The sequence below is a fragment of the Eretmochelys imbricata genome, chromosome 5 (genome assembly GCF_965152235.1).
Source record: "Eretmochelys imbricata isolate rEreImb1 chromosome 5, rEreImb1.hap1, whole genome shotgun sequence".
NCBI classification, from domain to species: Eukaryota; Metazoa; Chordata; order Testudines; family Cheloniidae; genus Eretmochelys; species Eretmochelys imbricata.
This window is the reverse complement of record NC_135576.1, coordinates 99,662,938-99,681,584: the sequence shown is the minus strand read 5'-3', so window position 1 is coordinate 99,681,584 and position 18,647 is coordinate 99,662,938. Positions and strand designations below refer to the sequence as shown.

Here is an 18,647-nt window from a genome sequence, read left to right as displayed (position 1 = left end):
ATAGAGCTTGCTTATTATTGGAGCTTCTATTACTTTTTGAATCTTAAGATTGGAACTCACTTGAGGTTATATATAAATTGTAAATAATTGTCATTTGCTTTTCGTATATAATAAATCTTTAGATAGTTTATTATAGGATTGGCTACAAGTGTTGTCTTTGGTGTGAGATCTGAAGTGCCGTTGGCATGGGGTAAATTACTGTTCTTTGGGACTGAAGTAACCAGAATATTGCTGTGATACTTGGTGTAAGGGACCATCTGTCACAAAAGTAGGCTCACCTGGGTGGCAAGACGAGTTGGTGTACCCAAGGAGACTGTTTGTGATTTCATGTTAAGACAGTTATAGTGCCTAAGGAGTTTACACTTGATAATTGGTTGGTGAAATCTAAGTATTGAGCTCACAACCATTTGGGGTTTGTGCCCTGGTTCTTAACAATCTGCCCTGCCATTGGTGCTCATGCCTTGAGTCAGTGCAGGACAGCTTGACGCATTCATTGTGATTATACTTGACTTAAATGCAACTTTATTTTTCAGGAAACAGACTACTACCCTGCCATCCCCTTGTGAGAGGAACTGGGTGAACAGCTGTACCTCAAGCCCAAAACACTTGACCAGAAATAGACAGTGTGTGTCGAAAAGCAGCATTCCTCACCAGGTACTAGTTAACAGATCCATAAGGTCAGTTAGGAAAAAGTCGTCAGCCTGAAATCTGTAAAATGTTGTAGCTAATGCTTTATGATACGTGACAAATTATCATTATTTCCTTCAGCTGTGGTTTTTAATTGATTTATCAGGCTGTATTCTTCAGGTGGTCATGCAGTGATCCGATGTAATTCTATTGGAATTCCCTTATAACTTAGGAGCAATATATACATGCATACTCTAAAGTTTGGTAGTGCATAACATAGGTTCTTTGAAGTACAGACCTTGTCTGCAAAACATCAAATATGTTGGTGCCAAGTAAATAATGATACACTGGGTTGGATTAGTTCAGGGATCAGCAGCCTTTGGCAGGCGGCCCATCAGGGAAAGCCGCTGGTGGGCCAGGCTGGTTTGTTCACCTGCAGCGTTCACAGGTTCAGCCAATCGCAGCTCCCATTGGCTGCAGTTCGCCGTTCCAGGCCCACGCTGGCTGTGGTAAGAGGTGGCCCGGCCCGCACCGCTTCCTGCAGCACCCATTGGCCTGGAACGGTGAATCGGAGCCAGTGGGAACTGCGATCGGCTGAACCTGCGGACGCTGCAGGTAAACAAACTGTCCCGGCCCACCAGCGGCTTTCCCTGACGGGCCGCGTGCCAAAGGTTGCCAATCCCTGGATTAGTTCATCTGTTAGCTAATGTTTTGCTCCTAAAATATCATATAAGTACTTGTTTAATTTCATTTGTGTTAATGTCTTCAACCAACATAAATATTTGGTATGGGTGTGTGTCGAGAAAATCAATTACTTTAAACGAGGCACACAGGGCAAAATGATTGTGAGTTACTCAGTGACTGAGTCATGGATAGCACAGAATACCCAGAGAGAGCACAGTGTTATGCCACATATATTTTCTCATAGTACATCATTAAGGTAAATGTATCTTTTAGGCATCTTAGAAAATGTTGCATTTGAAACCCTGTCTCAGGTGCTTTTGATGAGAATGTCAAACAGATGCTCAGCTTGGTTTCATGTGGAATAAACAGAAGGTAACTTTTTAAAGGAGCATAGGGGTCATCGTATCCTACTACATGAGCATGATACAAGTTAATCTTGGCCTTGAGACACCTAAGATGTTGCTCAGGTTCTGTGGTGATGGGTGTCTGTTACTTGTGATAGGCTGCAAGAACTTGTTGGATAGTGTATCTGACACACTAGCAGCTTTGATTAATCTAATTTAATAATCTAGAAGCAAGAATAGATGGTGCTAAGTAAGAGTCTCTGCCTCAACACTACAAATAGGAAAATGGGGTTTGAGATCCCCATGGTTTTGGTAATTAAATATTCATGGTAAATAAGCCCAATGGCCTGTGATGGGATATTAGATGGGGTGGGATCTGAGTTACCCAGGAAAGAATTTTCTGTAGTATCTGGCTGGTGAGTCTTGCCCACATGCTCAGGGTTTAGCTGATCGCCATATTTGGGGTCGGGAAGGAATTTTCCTCCAGGGTAGATTGGAAGAGGCCCTGGAGGTTTTTCGCCTTCCTCTGTAGCATGGGGCATGGTCACTTGCTGGAGGATTCTCTGCTCCTTGAAATCTTTAAACCACGATTTGAGGACTTCAATAGCTCAGACATAGGAGAGAGGTTTTTCTCAGGAGTGGTGGGTGAAATTCTGTGGCCTGCATTGTGCAGGAGGTCAGACTAGATGATCACAATGGTCCCTTCTGACCTAAATATCTATGAATCCCTTTCTAGCAGGACTTTTCTTACAAAAAACATATTTGCTTTGCCTACGCTGGGGAAACTGACATAAGGATTACCATCAGTTCTAAAAATGGTTCAGCTGAACTGTTATTAGAACTGGTGGGACTTTTGTTTTGTCAATGTGCCCGGTATGGCCATGGCTATTGAGAACCTGGAAACTTGTGCTGCCTTCAAATCTTGAGTTTTACCTGAACAAGTAAAGGACTTTGATCCAGTTGTGTTGAGCTATCGCTGCCTCCTGCTCTATTTTTGTTGAAGAGGGTAGAGTTAGGAACAAAAACCTCTGATCTCTTAGCCATTTAGCCATATGAATTTAGAACCTAAGTTTTGTTAAGATGGCTTATGGAGTCCAAGGAAGAAGCACACTGATGGTGGAGAGGTAATCGGCAGGAAAGCCCTCCTTGCACTTTCCAACAGATGAGTGGAGAGCATAATCCTTAAAACACCTGTGGGAAGGAAAGGCATTGTACACTGGACATCAGGAACAAGACCCTGTTCTGTTTTAACCTGCACCCACACAGGCAGGCAAAAAGGCAGACTGCTTTCTGCTGTTAAGTTCTGTCTACAGTATGGAGTTTAACCTATTGAAAATCCCGTTCAGCTGAACTGGTGGGAGTCCACTGTAGAAATGGCTCCAGTGACCAGACCCATTTTGTGTGCTAGCACACTGGTGAAAATGCATCCAGCCACCGGAGCCTGATGTACGTTTGGGCTCCCAGAAGTTCAGATGAACTGGTGAACATAAGGGAAGGGTAGTTTATGTTTAATTCCCTAGTGAGGATGTAAACAAAGTCAGAGGTCTAGGGATGACAAGGCTGAAAAATACCCCCGCTGCTGCAGAGGAGACAGTTTTATGCTGGGAGAGTATTAACTCCAAGAGGAAGGCAGGCAATATTTCCTTGCCCCCCTGTTTTGGGGGTTCTTCAGGGATAGGTGCAGCTGTAACTTTCACACTGTTTTGGAGAGGATAGCAACGGGATGTGCTGAATTAGCAGGGGTGATGCGATGAGACACAGCAGATAAGGGGAGAAAGAGAGTTGTGAAGGTGGATTTATGCTGTCAAGGAACGACTTGGTTGAAGAGCTGCTAAAGCCTGTTGGAGCTTATTTTTTTCCTTAACTGATATTCTTTACAAGCAAAGTTTTTTATTTATTGTATGTCAGATGCTTTCTGTATTTCTCTCCACTTACCCTTGATAAATATGGTAATCTCCGTGAAAGCAGGATCTTTCTTTCCCTGTGGTGTGTCTGCTTGTTCTGCTCGTGACCTAAACGTTGATTATTGTGGAAAAGATTTTTAATACTAGTGGAACTTGCCTTCATCAACTCCCATTGCCATTTCTCTCACTTGAACTCACTATTGTCTCACAGATGTGATTAATAATCAAGACCTGTGGAAGAGAAGTGAAGAATACAGGAGATGGACAATGGAAACAAAATAATTTTTAAACAGAATGTTTTTGTCCTCTATTCTAAAATAGTCTAGGGGAGTTTTGCTGTGAAATGAGCGCTGAGTGGGTCCTCTTTTTAATGTGGTTCTGCAGAGAGAAGAGCATATATTAATTATGGCATTAAAATTGCTCCTCTTTTTGTTCCAAATTTTTAGTAGTACAGTGCATTTAATAATAATAATAATAACAACAATAATAATATAATAATACCGGGCTCTTAGCTTAATCACTAGATATCAAAGCATTATACAAAAGAGGTCAGTATCATTAACCCCATTTTAAGATGGGGGAAACTGAGGCACAGAATGGTGATCTAGAAGGCCAGTGGCAGGGTCAGGAATAGATCCCAGGTCTCAGTACCAGTTCAGTGCTCTATCCAGGAGACCAGGGGTCGTCAATTTTTTTTTTGTCAAGGTCTGGACTTCAGAGAAAATAATTAAAAAATAAGAACAATAATGATAATAAGTAAATAAAAAGATTTCGGGGGCTGTTCAAAAGCATCTGGTGGTCCGGACTTGGTCCATGTTCTGCCTATTGTACAATAGACTGTACTGCCTCTCCCATTTGCTATGGTTCAGGATGCTGTTGCGTGTATTTCAACATTATACAGTCGGTGAAAATCTATTCAGAGTAAACCATTGCTTGGTACTATGTGCTCATGATGTTTTGGATTGTATTTTAGCAAAAGAAAATTCTGGGCTCACTGCTAAAAATCTTATGTAAACAAAGTGGCCAAGGAGCTCTAAACTAGCACTATAAACAAATAGATAGGTTTGGTATCTTGGTCTTTAAAGTATAATGTTGTTCTTAACGTAGTGATCTCTCTGCAGTGGGTTTTTAATCTAGTCTGTCACAGTGGCTGAAAAAATTTTTCACTTTGTGAACTGTAATCAAGTGCCAGTCATAACAATTCATCTTAAAGTTTAGCACATTTTCTCACTCTACTCTTACATTAATATAAACTACTTTAAAATTTTCAGTTCCGTTTGTGTTGCATCTCTACACTGAAAAAGAGTAACCTGCTTTTCCGGGCAGAGTTGAAAATGTGTAGATATTTGGTGGTGGTTCTTTTGTAGTCATAGAAGCCAGACTAGGAGTAGCCACAAGTGCCCTATGCAGTTCTACGGTGGCTGTTATCCCATTGACACAACAGATTATGATGTGTGATGAACAAAATCAAACATTGTACACAGAGACCTGTAATCTCTACATGCTGCGTCTCTGCATTAAAGCTGAGTGCAGCGTCAGTATGCTGTGTCTTGTAGATTGTATCTTGCACTTCTTTGGGCATTCCTGCACTAGCTAGTCCCCTAAGCAGTGCTGAAGGCTCATTCTATTGTATGCCTTCTGCCCCCCAAGTCACTATAAAAGATATTAATAAATCCATCACTTTCAATCATTAAGGCTAGACAAACTGTTTTATGTGTAATTTGGAATGCTGTTTGCCATCAACCTGTAAAATCTATGATGTAGGGGAAGAGGGCTTAACAGCATGGCATTCTTACAAGATAATTGATAGCACCTTTCATCAGAGGATCTTAATTAATTTTACTGTGGTATGTGTTAGCCCCATTTTATGGATAGGGGAAACTGAGAGACACAGCTGACCTGCCCAAGATTATATAGGAATCTGAGGAAGAGCTGGGAATAGAACCCAGATCTTCTGGGCTAAGATTTTTAACACTAGATGCCTAAAATTAAGCTTCTAAGTCCTTATTTAGGTGCCCGAATAAGTGGTCTAATTCTCACAAGTATCCAACTGTAACAGAGTATACCCCTGTAGTCACACCCTACTCACTATTGTAATAATCTTTATCCAAAGTATGCCTTGTAAGGTATCATTTGAAAACTCATGAATTGCTGGTCAATATTGTCCTGGTAAAATGTGTATGACAACATAGTATATGAAGTTATAAGATCCCACTGTATGATGTTGTTAACACACGTTCCAAACCCCACAGCCCTACCCAAGCAGAAGTTGGCAAACAGGTCTGTCCTAAACAAAGGAATGTGTGCTCTGGTTCATTTGCATTTAAGCAGTAAACAGAGTCATCAAGCAGGAAGGGAATACAAAGGAAGTTAAAGCAGGTGAAAAAACAAGCAGGGAATATCCTTCCACATAGCCTCTTTGGCTCCTGGTTATCAGCTGGAAATGTTTTTCAGGAGAGAGACTGAAACTATAAAGAGGGGGGACAAACACCCCTCGGCATCCTTCTCACTCTCTGCCCATCGCATTTACTGCACCTAAGAGACAAATGGGGAGAAGTAATTGGACTCTGGTGGAGGAATCCTGACCTAGAGAGTTTGGTCAGTAATCTGCTGGAGCATATGATGAGAAAGTTTGCATTGCAACTAAGAAAGTTTCTTAAGTAGATACTAGTAAGAGTTTTATCTTTTTCTTGTAACCATTTCTGACTTTTATGCATCATTACTTAAAATCTCTCTTTGTAGTTAATAAACTTGTTTTGTTGTTTTATCTAATCCAGTGTGTTCAAATTGAAGTGTCTGGATAACCTCATTTGGAGTAATGTGTGCATATTATTCCCTTTAAAGGAATAATGGACTCAAATATAATGTATTTGTACTCTCCAAGAGAGGGTTGGGCAGTATGGGACATATATGTTTCTGGGGAAAATCTGAGACAGGGAGTGTTTTGGGGTCACCCTGTGGTGATTTTTAAGGATGGTAAGAGCTAAAGTGTAGCTGACTGGCTGCACCACACACAGAGACATAGCTGGGAGCAACTTACACGCTGAAGGCTGTTTGTGAGCAGCAAGGCATTGTAAAGGGCACCTCAGGTTAGAGGGTAGGGGTGACACAGCTACTCATTAGTCTAGGTTGTACCCTGGTATGTCACACTGGCATCTCTCACTGAAGTGTTCCTAGTCCCCTGATTTTACCACTATATATATCATTGCCTGGTAATCATGACATTGACATAAATATTACATGTAAAAATACATAAATATGTTTGTTGGAAAATCCAGGAAAAAGGCACAGTTCAGAAATGATAAAATACAGCATAATTCATAACGTAAAAAATAACCACCTGGTTTTGATTAGTACAACCAGTTGCCGGTCAATGGGGAATATTGTTTGGCAGGAGTGTGTGTGCTGATTACTACAAGATACAAATTAAAAATAATGTTAAAATGTTACAGTCTGGAGTGTTCTTGCTGAAGCTGGTGGCTGCACAATTCCTTCATTCACAGTAATATTTGATAATTTGCAGAAGTAATAACGGGTTTCTCATGACCATGTGCTCCAGCAAGTCATCTCTCTAAATTGCTGCTGCACAGAAGGTAGATTGTTTGCCTGTGGTCAAATTCAATGTCTGCTTTGTGTATTTAAACTAAAGAGCACAATGGGAGGTGAGGTTATGGAGAGAGGAGTTTGCACACTTGTCGTATAGTTCAGTGATGTTTAATTCTCCTAGGAATGGGATTGATTTTAAAATATCACTCCTTGCAATGCCCCTGTGCACATGGAGTTGCAGCGGTGGCCTCTTCATCTTGTTTGGCATGTAAAATAATGACTGGATTGTGTAAGCTGTGATTCACAGATATCCCTTCGGTCCCCTCTAGAACAGACAACAAGAATGCTATACTATTATTTTGAAATGGTAGTTCTGCTCTTGCATAACCATTCCCACTGCAGTATGCCATGTAAGGGGGGGACAGGTGAGTGTTCCCACTTAATGATTTTCAGAGAGTTAGGTAACATTCCAGCAGGGCATGCTGCACTCCCTCAGAATATTCTCTCTCGCAGGTCCCCAGGGCACTGAGACCTGTGAGAGGGAGAATTAACTGTGGTGTTAGGAAGTGAGCAGAAGAAGCTCTAGGTGTGAAGCTGACAGTGGCTTATGTTTTGACTTAGTGGTGGGTCGGTGGGTGTGTTAGTTGTATGATACAGAATGGATCCCATTGTGGCCGGAGAGACACTTATGGTCCTCCAGGCACTAAACTGGGGCCTTTAAGGGCAACTTGTGAGTGATATACACGTTTTCTTCCTATGTGATAAAAATATGCTCCCTGAGACATGCCCTCAGACCCTGTGGCTTTGCTTCGGCTTTGATTTATCACTATGCGGAGATTGGGAGCAGTGTTTGCTCCACTGCTTTCCCTGCTGCACCCAGAGTAGCTTTGGTGTGAGCCAGGAGTGATCTGAGCAGTTGCTGTCCCTTCCCTGCCATTTCAGGTCAGCACATCCCCGGCACTGCAGAAGAGGGAAGAGAATGGTAGCTGTGGCTACTCCATTGCCTGCTTACCAGCCAGGCTGAGGGAGCTCCTGGGAGAGCAAGATAGGAGCTTGACTAGCTCTGCCTGAACTTAGGAGGGGACCTAGCAAGGGATGTCTCGCCTCCCACCCACTACCCTCCTCCACCCACGGTAGTCCAGGAGTGGGGAAAAGGAAGAGAAGCTGAGAGCAGCATGGGGTCTTCTCTAACTTGTGCCAGCTGGCTATGGTCCCCAAGGGACCACCTGCTGGCTGGGGATAGCTGGAGAATGCTGCATTCCTGCCCTTAACAAGCCTCATGCTCTATGCTTGCTGGGGATTGCTTACCCTCCCCTTACCACATAAATTCCTGGCAGGGGACTTGCAGATGATTTCTCTTCCTTTTACAGTACAGAAAATGAGAGAGAGGGGACGATGGGCTTCCTGAAATAAGTTTGTCCCTCAGGATGAAAAGATTGGACATTGTTTCTATAAAATATTTGGCTGCAATTTTGCTTTGTTGTTCTGCAATGGAATGAACTGAAGACAAGTGTGTGTTCTGAATTTAAGTCCTCATTACAAATTTTGCCCTTTCAGGGTGCTGCTGCATAGCAGTACTCTTTGTGAGGGATAGTTTAGAAAGAAGGATTTGGAGACTGAACTAGAGAAGAATTGGGTTACACGGCTTGGTGTACAGCAGCAGTTCTCAACCAGGGATCCTTGGCTTATTGGGGGTCCGTGAGCCTTTTCAGGGGGCTGCCAAGCAGGGCCACCCTGAGCCTGGGTACCTGGCAGCTGAAGCTTGGAGTTGTGAGCCCTGCTCTCTCCTAAAGCCATGAGCCTCAGCACATCCTGCCCCCTGGGCAGAAGGCCTGAGTCCCGGCTCCCCGTGGGGCAGAATCCCAGAGCTCCAGCAGAAGCTGCCCCATGGGGCTAAAGCCCCAAGCCACCCCCCCACCCCATGGGGCAGAAGCCCCAAGTCCTCAAGACCCCCCCCTCAGCCCTGTGGGGCAGAAGCTCCCACCTGAAGCTGAAACCCAGAGCCCTTCCTCCACCACCACCACCTGCAGCTGAAGCCTGGAGCCACCCCTGCCCCTCCCATGGCCGTGGTGTTTTTACAGTATGTTGCGGTCGGGGAGGAAAGAAAAAGGTTGAGAATCCCTGGTGTACAGGAAATCCTCCATTGTTTTCTCTGTAAGCATGTGGACACATCAAACAAAGTAATACATTGTTTGCACTTTTCTGAAGTGTTATTACATCTGTATGCTCCCTGTATTACTCAACTGCTGCCTTCTCTTCCCTTATCTGTGTATCTTATATGCACAGGAGGCCTCTCTGTCTGGGGTAGGTGTGGGGTGGAAGCAATTTTTTTTAAGCTTTAGTTCTTTGCAACCAACTCCTGCCCCATCCTCCTGGAGTTGCGTTGCTCTGGTGGTTGAATGATAGAGCTGGAGAGAGAAAATTACAGTCCCTTTTTCTGAATCAAGCCGTGTGATTTCTGCCGGAGTCCTCCCTTTCAAAGCTTCTGTACATTCCTTTCTAGTTTCAGCAAGTTTCTGAATATACTATAGAGAAAATATGCTCTTTCACTGCATACCATACCAGCTTTAGCTTTGTGTTCTATAAACACTGCTGGATCTACATCCTTCTCATAGATTCCAAGGCCAGAAGGGACCATTGTGATCATCTAGTCCAATGGTTCTCAATGTTTTTGGGCTCAAAATGTTGATGGCCTGTTGCGATCCAGTAAATAGTCTTGGGGTGGAGGCCCTGATGTGGTTTCTGAGGGGTCTTGCCCCAGCACTCATCCCACAGCGGCAGCTTCTGCAGCTCCTGTGCTTTGGGGTTGGCTGGGCTTGGCTCTCTGCTCCTCCAGGGTTGCAGAGCTGTTCAGGGTTGGCCCTGCCCCCCTTCCCCCTCCAGACTTGACCAAATTTGTGTGAGTGGAGATGTGACCTGGCTTACGGGGTTGCAGTGCCACTCACTCAAATTTGGCCTACTCAGACTGCTTTTGTCATGACGACTGGGCCAAACCTGGGTGGTGCTGGGGCCCCAGAAGTTGCAGTGCCTGGAGGCGAGCCCAGGCAGCCCCATGGGATAGGAGCTGCCACACAGTGCTATAACTAGGCATGGTATGGTTTTGCCACCCTTACTTCTGCGCTGCTCCTGGCAACGGCACTGCCTTTAGAGCTGGGTGGCCAGAGAGCAGCGGCTGCTGGCCAGGCACCCAGCTCTGAAAGCAGCGCTGCAGCCAGAAGCCAGGCAGAAGTAAGGGTGGCAATACTATGCTTGCTGCAGGGCTTGTCTCTCTCTCCCCCCGCCCCCCCAGCTTTGCACCCTGGATGTCACCTTGCCCTAGTTACTGCCCTGCTGCCACATGACCCTTTGAAATATTCTGGCAACCCAATTTTGGGTCCCAACACATGGGTTGAGAAACCTGTGACTTCCTGTGTAACATAGGAATAATTACGGGGAAGTTCTATGGCCTAACGCTAACCTTTTAGAAAAAATACAATCTTGATTTAAAAATCGTTGGTAATGGAGAATCCACCAGAGAATTATTTGGTAAATACACCTCTATCCCGATATAACGCTGTCCTCGGGAGCCAAAAAATCTTACCACGTTATAGGTGAAACTGCATTATATCGAACTTGCTTTGATCCATCGGAGCACACAGCCCCGCCCCGCTCCCCCCCAGAGCGCTGCTTTACCGCATTATATCCGAATTCGTGTTATATCGGGTCGCGTTATATTGGGGTAGAGGTATAGTTCCAATGGTTAATTTACATTCACTGTTAAAAGTTTATACCTTATTTCCAGTCTAGATTTGTCTAGCTTCAACTTCCAGCCATTGGATCATGTTATAACTTTATCTGCTCCATTGAAGAGTCCATTATTAAATATTTGTTCCCCATGTAGATATTTATAGACTGTAATCAAGTCACCCCTTAACCTTCTTTTTGTTAAGCTAAATAGATGGAACTCCTTGAGTTTATCACTATAAGGCATGTTTTTTAATCCTTTAATCATTCTTCTGGCTCTTCTCTGAACCCTCTCCAATTTATTAACATCTTTCTGGAATTGTGGACACCAGAACTGGACACATTATTTGAGCAATGGTTGCACCAGCGGCAAATATAGAGGCAGTGCTGGTGCTAGCCAGCTGGGGGCCCGAAGCAGGAATATCTTGCCCCCACCCCACGTACTAATAATTAATAGGTGGCCCCTTTGAATGGCTCAATGTCCTAAGCAGTTGTTTAGTCTGCTTATGCCTAGCGCCAGCTCTATAACAGAGGTAAAATAATCTTTCTACTCCTACTCTACATTCCCTTGTCTGTGCATCTAAGGATTGCATTAGTTCTTTTGGCCACAGCATCACACTAGGAGCTTGTATTCAGATGATTATCCATCACAACCCCCAAGTCTTTTTCAGAGTCACTACTTTCCAAGATAGAGTCCTCCCATCCTGTAAGTATGGCCTACATTCTTTGTTCCTAGATGTATACATTTACAGTTAGCTGTATTAAAACCCATGTTTGCTTGTGCCCAGTTTACCTAGTGATCTAGATTGCTCTGTATCTGTGACTTGTCCTATTCATTATTTACCACTCTCCCAATTTTTGTATCATCTGAAAACTTTATCAGTGATAATTTTATGTTTCCTTTCAGGTTATTGATTAAAAATGTTAAATAGCATAAGGGGCCAAGAACAGATCCTTGTGGGACCTCACTGGAAATACACCTGCTTATTAATGATTCCCCATTTACCATTACAGTTTGAAACCTATCAGCTGGCCAGTTTTTAATCATTTCATGTGTGCCATGTTAATTTTATGTTGACTGAGGTTTTTAGACAAAATATCATGTGATACCAAGTCAAATGGCTTAAAGACTTCTAAGTATATTATGTCAACACTATTACCTTTATCCACCAAAATTGTAATCTCACAAAAAAAAAAACAAGTTAGTTTGACAGGATTTATTTTCCATAAACCCAGGTTGATTTGCATTAATTACATTACCCTCTTTTAATTCTTCATTAATTGAGTCCTGTTATCAGCCACTCCATTATCTTGCCCAGGATCAATGTCTGGCTGACAGGCCTATCATTACCTAGGTCATCTCTTTTGCCCTTTAAAAAAAAAAAAAAAAAGGACTTCAAGACTTATTGAAAATCCACATTAACGGTTCAGTGAGATCATCAGCCAGCTCTTTTAAAACTCTTGGATGCAAGTTATCTGGACCTGATGATTTAAAAATGTCTAACTTTAGTAGCTTCTGTTTAACATCCTATAGAGGTACTAGTGGAATTGAAAGGGTATTACCATCAGCATGTGATGAGACAATATTATCTGTTTCCCACACCCAATGCAGAACAGAGAAGTGTTCAATAAATATTTGGGGTTTTTTTTCTGCATTATTATTGAGAGTTCTACCATTCGCATCTACTAATGGACCAATACCATTCTTGGGATTCTTAAAACTCCTAATTTGTCCTGTGACAGAGTGCAGGGGGTGAACTGGTGAGCCTGCACTCTAATCATTCACATGCTAATTTAGTTCCCCTTGAGAAAGCTGATGGGGGTAATCAGACAGTTGGGCTGGCCAGCTGAATGAGAGGAGGAGCCAATTTGCCCCATCAGACCAAGGCTGATAAAGAGGCAGGAAGGACATGTCAAAGAGGAGAGAGAGGGGACTAGAGCTAGTTGAGCTCAGCAACATGGAGGCCTCAAGGGTGGGAGACCTCTGTTCCCCTCAGGTCCTGGGGAGAAGGCCCAAAAGCAGAGTTGGTGCTGTAAATAGATTGTTCACAGGGGTTGTTTTAGAAATAGTGGAGGGAAATAAATAAAATAAATGAAATAAAAGGGTACAGTGAATACACAACCACTGCAGTCCATACAGTTTCTGCAGGGGAGAAGGCGGGAGTGGAGCCATGCCCTGTGACAGTCCTCAACTCTGCTGGCCATAGATTTCTCCTTGCTTGCTTTTCTTATCCTTGTACTAGCCCATTCAATTTCTGAATTAATGTAAAAGTTTACATATAAAACAGCTGTCCATGAGTAAAGCATTTTGTTTTGTTTTATTTGTGTTTGTTCTGGATGGGGAGAAAAGTAACATTTTAGATGACAAACTTTATTAGGAAGTTTTCAGAGTAGCAGCCATGTTAGTCTGTATCCGCAAAAAGAAAAGGAGTACTTGTGGCACCTTAGAGACTAACAAATTTATTTGAGCATAAGCTTTCGTGAGCTACAGTGAGCTGTAGCTCACGAAAGCTTATGCTCAAATAAATTTGTTAGTCTCTAAGGTGCCACAAGTACTCTTTTTATTAGGAAGAAATATCAAACTTTCTACATTTAGGCAGGCATAACATATCTGTGTTTGGCACGAAAACTATAATGTTGAGATCTCTGCTGTTGCAAGATATTACTTTGTGGAAAGTGGGGCAACAGTGAATTATTCAGAAAATATTTAAAACATATATAATAAAAGATTAGACACTGTTCCAGTAACGCTATTGCCCATCTAAAAGTCTCAGTCTTCCAATGTAGATCTTGAATACATAATATTCCTTTCTAGTAAAAGATTAATTCTTTTTATTAAGAGGAAAAAAGCGATCACAGATGCTAGTCACTGTGAATATGAATGGGTTGCTCAAAAATGAAGTTTTACCAGATTTATTATAGTCATTCAGGAGGGGCTTTGAAAATCTAGGGAGGTATAATGATCCAAATCAGGAAAAAGAAATCCCCAGATGTGGCAGGGAAAAGGAATACATTTAATTACAGTCAGTGGATGCTATTGATGACTACACAAAGTGAGCTTTGGGCAATGGGAAGGAAGTCCTGGAAACGATGAATTTTCAGGGAGGCAGAGAAGGGGAAATGTTTTTATAGACTAGAAATGTGCCAAAACTTTTGAGTGACTGAGTCATTTAAAAAAAAAAAAACAAAAACCCAAACCCATAAGCTATAAATAACCAGTCAAATTTAGATTAGGCTTAATATGATGAGTGTAAATATTCTGCTAATAAAAGGGCCACAAACTTCCTATTTGACCTTTGGCAAGTCCTTTTACCTCTCTGCACCTGTTTCCCCATCTGTAAACTAGGCAATACTTCCCTAGCCAGTGGGAATGTAAATACTTCCTTACCTCCCAGCATCGTTGCACAGCTTAATTGGTTAATGTTTGTGAAATGCTCTCAGGTCATCTTTTGGGATGGCTCTAATAGTACAAAGTCCTATTATTGGCCTGGGATTTCATGAGTAGCTTCTCTGTCTCTGACTCAGCTATTCTTCCTACTTCAGTATAACCGGGGCCAGGGCTTGATGGACAGTATGTCTCTGTGCGCAGCAGTCTAATTACTTTGCAAACTTCCTTAGAAATGGGGTCACCTGATCTGAAAGGGGGCAGCATTTCTGGAGCTGGTGCATTGAATGGCTAATTCGATTCCCTCCTCCCATCGTGTGAGGCGTAAAGCGAACAATTAATTCCCCGCAGGCGGCTCTCTCTGAACTTCTAAGGGGGAAGAAGAAATGTTACAATGGGAGCTGCACAGGGTTCCACCAGGAGCAAACCAATTGGACCTGCAGGGGGGAGGGAACAGGTCTGTAACAAATATCCTCACCCATCCCTACTTCCCTTCCAGCCTGATTTCCATTCAGCTCAGGGAGGCTTCTTTTGTCCACTTCCCCGTAGGGTAAAGCTGTTGTAAAACAGGGAGATGTATGTAGTGAAGCGACACCCCGTGCGCAGAAAATGGTAGTGACGTACAGTATAGTGTGGTGCCCCAGGGTGGTCGCACTTGGCGATGGAAGGGCTTTTAGTTACAATTGCATCGTGGCTCTGGGATTAACAGCACCGGCGGAGGGTGCAGGGGGTTCTGGGGGTGGGATCTCAGGGAAATTATAGCCTAAAGAGCCTGAGTTTGTTTAGCCTAGTAAAATGCAGCTAAGAGACAAGCCACCCCAAAAGGGTGGTTGGGGTGGGGTGTGTCTGCCTCTCCCCCCCAACTGTGATACCTCCGAGATGCTGGCCAGAGGAGATCACTTGCTGGACCCTGGGCGGGAGCTCTCAGTATGGCTCGGAGTAAGTTTGCGTCTCTTTTGGGATAATTTCTCTCTCTCTCTCCCTTGCCCCCCCCTCTCTTTTAAGGGGGTTCTGTGAACCTGTAAGGAGTTCAGGGGACTATAGCAGAGATGCTGATCTGCTCAGCCCTGCTGTAGCTGGAACTTTCTCAGTTGGCAGGCACAGTTACATCTATAGCAATAATTCTTTCAATGAATAAAAAGCTGACTATGAAGTTACTTGACTGTTGACAATGGTAATTTTTGTAACAACAATATCCTCCCTTTGTTGACATAAATGCTGCCCTGGCCCTGTTTTCCTCCCCCATTGGTGGTGAAACTCCCTTGGGGATGCATTTGCTTTGTTAATTTTGTGGCGCTATAGGTTTGCATGGTGCTTTAAACTATACAAACAGAGGAATTGTGGATATGAGAAAAAAAGTTTCCAGTTATTATGGGCCTGAGTTAGGCTGATTTGTTCTGCTCCACCAATTGTAGATCTATATTTTCTAACTCTTTAGCAGCAGCATGGGTTAATGTTGAAGGATTATGACATTCCTGGATTTTCAGTTTAAATCAAACCCTAATGGGCTTTGTTGTAGTTAACATCCTTCCTGGAATGCTCTAAAATATGTTTTGGTTTGGTTTTTTGGTCTGAGACTCAACTTCAATTGCTTGACTTCATGCATTCTGTATTTTTAAACATATTTGTGCTCTGGACAAAAGTAGGTCTTTACTGGGAGTAGAGAACTACTGTACATGTAAGCCATTAACTTTAATTTTTGTTAAAAAGAAAGAAAATAACTTTTACATTTCATGTAAAAGTATTTGCTTTTTTTGCACTCTCCCAAACTAAAATAACTAACTTAAGTGTCATACAATTAACTTTCTTTTTTGTTTTTAGTATAAATGGACTGTGGGACTTGGGGGCTCAGGTGATTATCAGTGTGAAATACAGTTTATCTCTAGTTCCCCAGTTAAAATATGACCAAGGGCCACAGTAAATAAAAGTAACTTCCATATGTTGGCTTGTTTAGTGATTTCTGAAATCAGCTGGTAGTCTAAGACCATTTCCTGTATGTTTTGTGGTAGGATTTATTTTGTTTTGTTTTTAATAAGTATACAATATGTCAGTATAGTAGTGAGGACACATCAGCTGTCACCTGAACTATCATTTTATTTTTCTTTCCTGTTTAAAATAAAATAAAAACCACCCTTGAAACATTCAAATTATATACATAAGTAATCTGTGTAATGCTGTGCCCCCATTGCTGTTACCCTATTCTCCCCATCCTACTCTCTTTGTTGTCTGCTGCACCCATTTGTTTCATCTTTCTAAATGAAGTTTGTAGTTTTGGGAGAAGAGATGATCTTTCATAATATGTCTGTACACAATCCTGATGTGGAGTCTTTGGAGGCCCACTGTAACACAAATAACTACAGTGGTTGGTACCTGTGCTGCTAGACTGAGCACAGACACACAAACCCTTGTGAGAACCGACTGATTATCTTATCCCTAGGAGTGGTCCCTCTAGGCGCGATTAGAGCTACACTGATCAAGGCGAGTGTTGAAGCTTGACCTTGCACAGCCACAGTGTCTGTTCTGGTAGCACTGGGATCTGAAATCTAGAGATTGGCATTCTATACAACAATTGCTTTCACACTTTGAAAAATATGCACAATGGTTTTATTTATTTCATGTCAAAAATGAAATTATTCCTGGAATAAGACATTCTATGGTGAGTTTCAGCTCAATAGCTCACCCTTAAATCTCAGAAAAAAGTTCTGTGATGGAAAACTTTGATTAACTGCTGTAGAGCAGTTATGAAAGCACAGCTCGATTCAGCCTGTGAGAATTCAGATTTTTTTTTTTATCATGTAAGGAAACCATTTTGCTATGTGAATTATTTTACCTAATAATACCACATGTTCAAGGAATTAAGGGGGCCTGTGGAGTTTTGTATTTTAGGGAATTTTTGCAATTTAGGGAATCATGGAACAGTTTCTGTCTTTTCCAGCCACTTCAAACTATTTAGATGGCAAAATGTGACCCTAACTGGCCAACCAAGAATTTCTCCAGTGCAGATTGCAGAAGAGTTCTCAGCTGGCATAAACCCCAAATAACCAACTACTACACCAACTTCCCCCTGGTGTAGGAAACAAGTTGGGGGGCGGGGGGGTCAGAGCATATCTGTGCTACACCATTTCATAACTGGCATGGCCCCTTAGAGATCATCACCAACTAGGGTAAGTTAGAGCAGCCCCAAAACTGTTCTAATTTACATGGATGGGCTGTGGCTGGAGCAAATGCATCATGAGAATCAAGGATGTGAAACTTGCTCCCTTATGCCCATCCCACACTCAACATGAGAAGATGTCAGTACAAGGAGGAAACTGTGCCTATATTTGTTGCAAGACTACATGTACATTGCTGACACTTAGTTAACTTCTGGTGAAATTCCTCAACACTGATTAGCTGTAACTGACCAGAGTTCAGGGAGGACCAAATCTACTTCTGTTGTCCTCATATTTTCAGAGCTCAGCATGTATGAAGCTAGATTAGTGATTTTAAGTGTAATTGTGAGATTTACTGTCAAATTAGGGTTTGATGGGAGAGAAAGATTAAAAGAGTTTAATAAAATGGATAAAAATTTGAGTACTGCTTTCACTGGTGGGAGTAGAATTCTGGAGCTGTTGAAGTCCGTAGCAAAAACTTCCACTGACTTCAGTGGCACCAGGATTTCACCCTTTGTCTTTATTTGCACTGTGCCACAAACTTTCTTTGCCTTCAGTATCTGATGTGATTCTTCATCTTCCAAAAACATAACCACTATCAATATTTGCTTCCTCAGCGGCCCTCCACAATATATGTGCCTTGCAGATATCCTGTTGATATACAGTCAACAGCAGCAACAAAAAAATTAATGGCAAGGAATATCTTTTTATAGATTCTGTAGTCTTTTGCCACTAATATTGCTTTAGTTTTTCACAACTCTTGTTGGGATGGCTGACCCTTTTTTAGATTCAGTAGCTTTTTAAAAAGATAGTCTTGATCTAATGGTTTCTTGATATAGCTGCGAGAAGTGAGATGCTTATATATTATTCCATTATACTGTAGTTTAAATAATGTACATATGCAGTATATGATGTTAGTCTTCCCTTTACTCTCTCTTCTCCAGTCTGTGTTGACAAGGCATTTCAAAGGCTCTCATCTGGTAAAATGTCACTTACGAAGCTCGAGAAATGTTGTGAGTCTCTCATGTGCTTGTCAGGGGGAACACAGGTCATCCAGTTATGCTGTCATACCAGGCTTCACAAAGAGATCTGTGAGAAATAAATTGTTGGCTTTTTTTTTTTTTTTTTTTTTGAGCTGTGCTGCTTGCTTCCAGGCTCTGCAGTTGGCTCAAATTACACCTTGTTCTCTGTTCCAAAGCTGACACTGCAAAATCTGTTGACTATTGTGAAATTATTTGTTGTCATCTAATGGCCAGGGTTCTTCTGCATAATTCAGAATATT

General features: G+C 42.3%; 1 protein-coding gene across 3 annotated transcripts in view; it reads left to right on the top strand.

The window, feature by feature from the left end:
- TJP2 (tight junction protein 2) overlaps positions 1-18,647 on the top strand; it is a 96,222-nt gene that overhangs the window by 26,383 nt on the left and 51,192 nt on the right. For 2 of the 3 annotated variants that reach the window (XM_077817606.1, XM_077817602.1), the window contains exon 2: positions 534-654. The exons of the other annotated variant lie outside the window; for it this stretch is intronic. The gene's annotated coding sequence lies outside the window, so the exon portion shown is untranslated. The remainder of the gene's footprint in view (positions 1-533; positions 655-18,647) is intronic. 3 annotated transcript variants of the gene reach the window in all.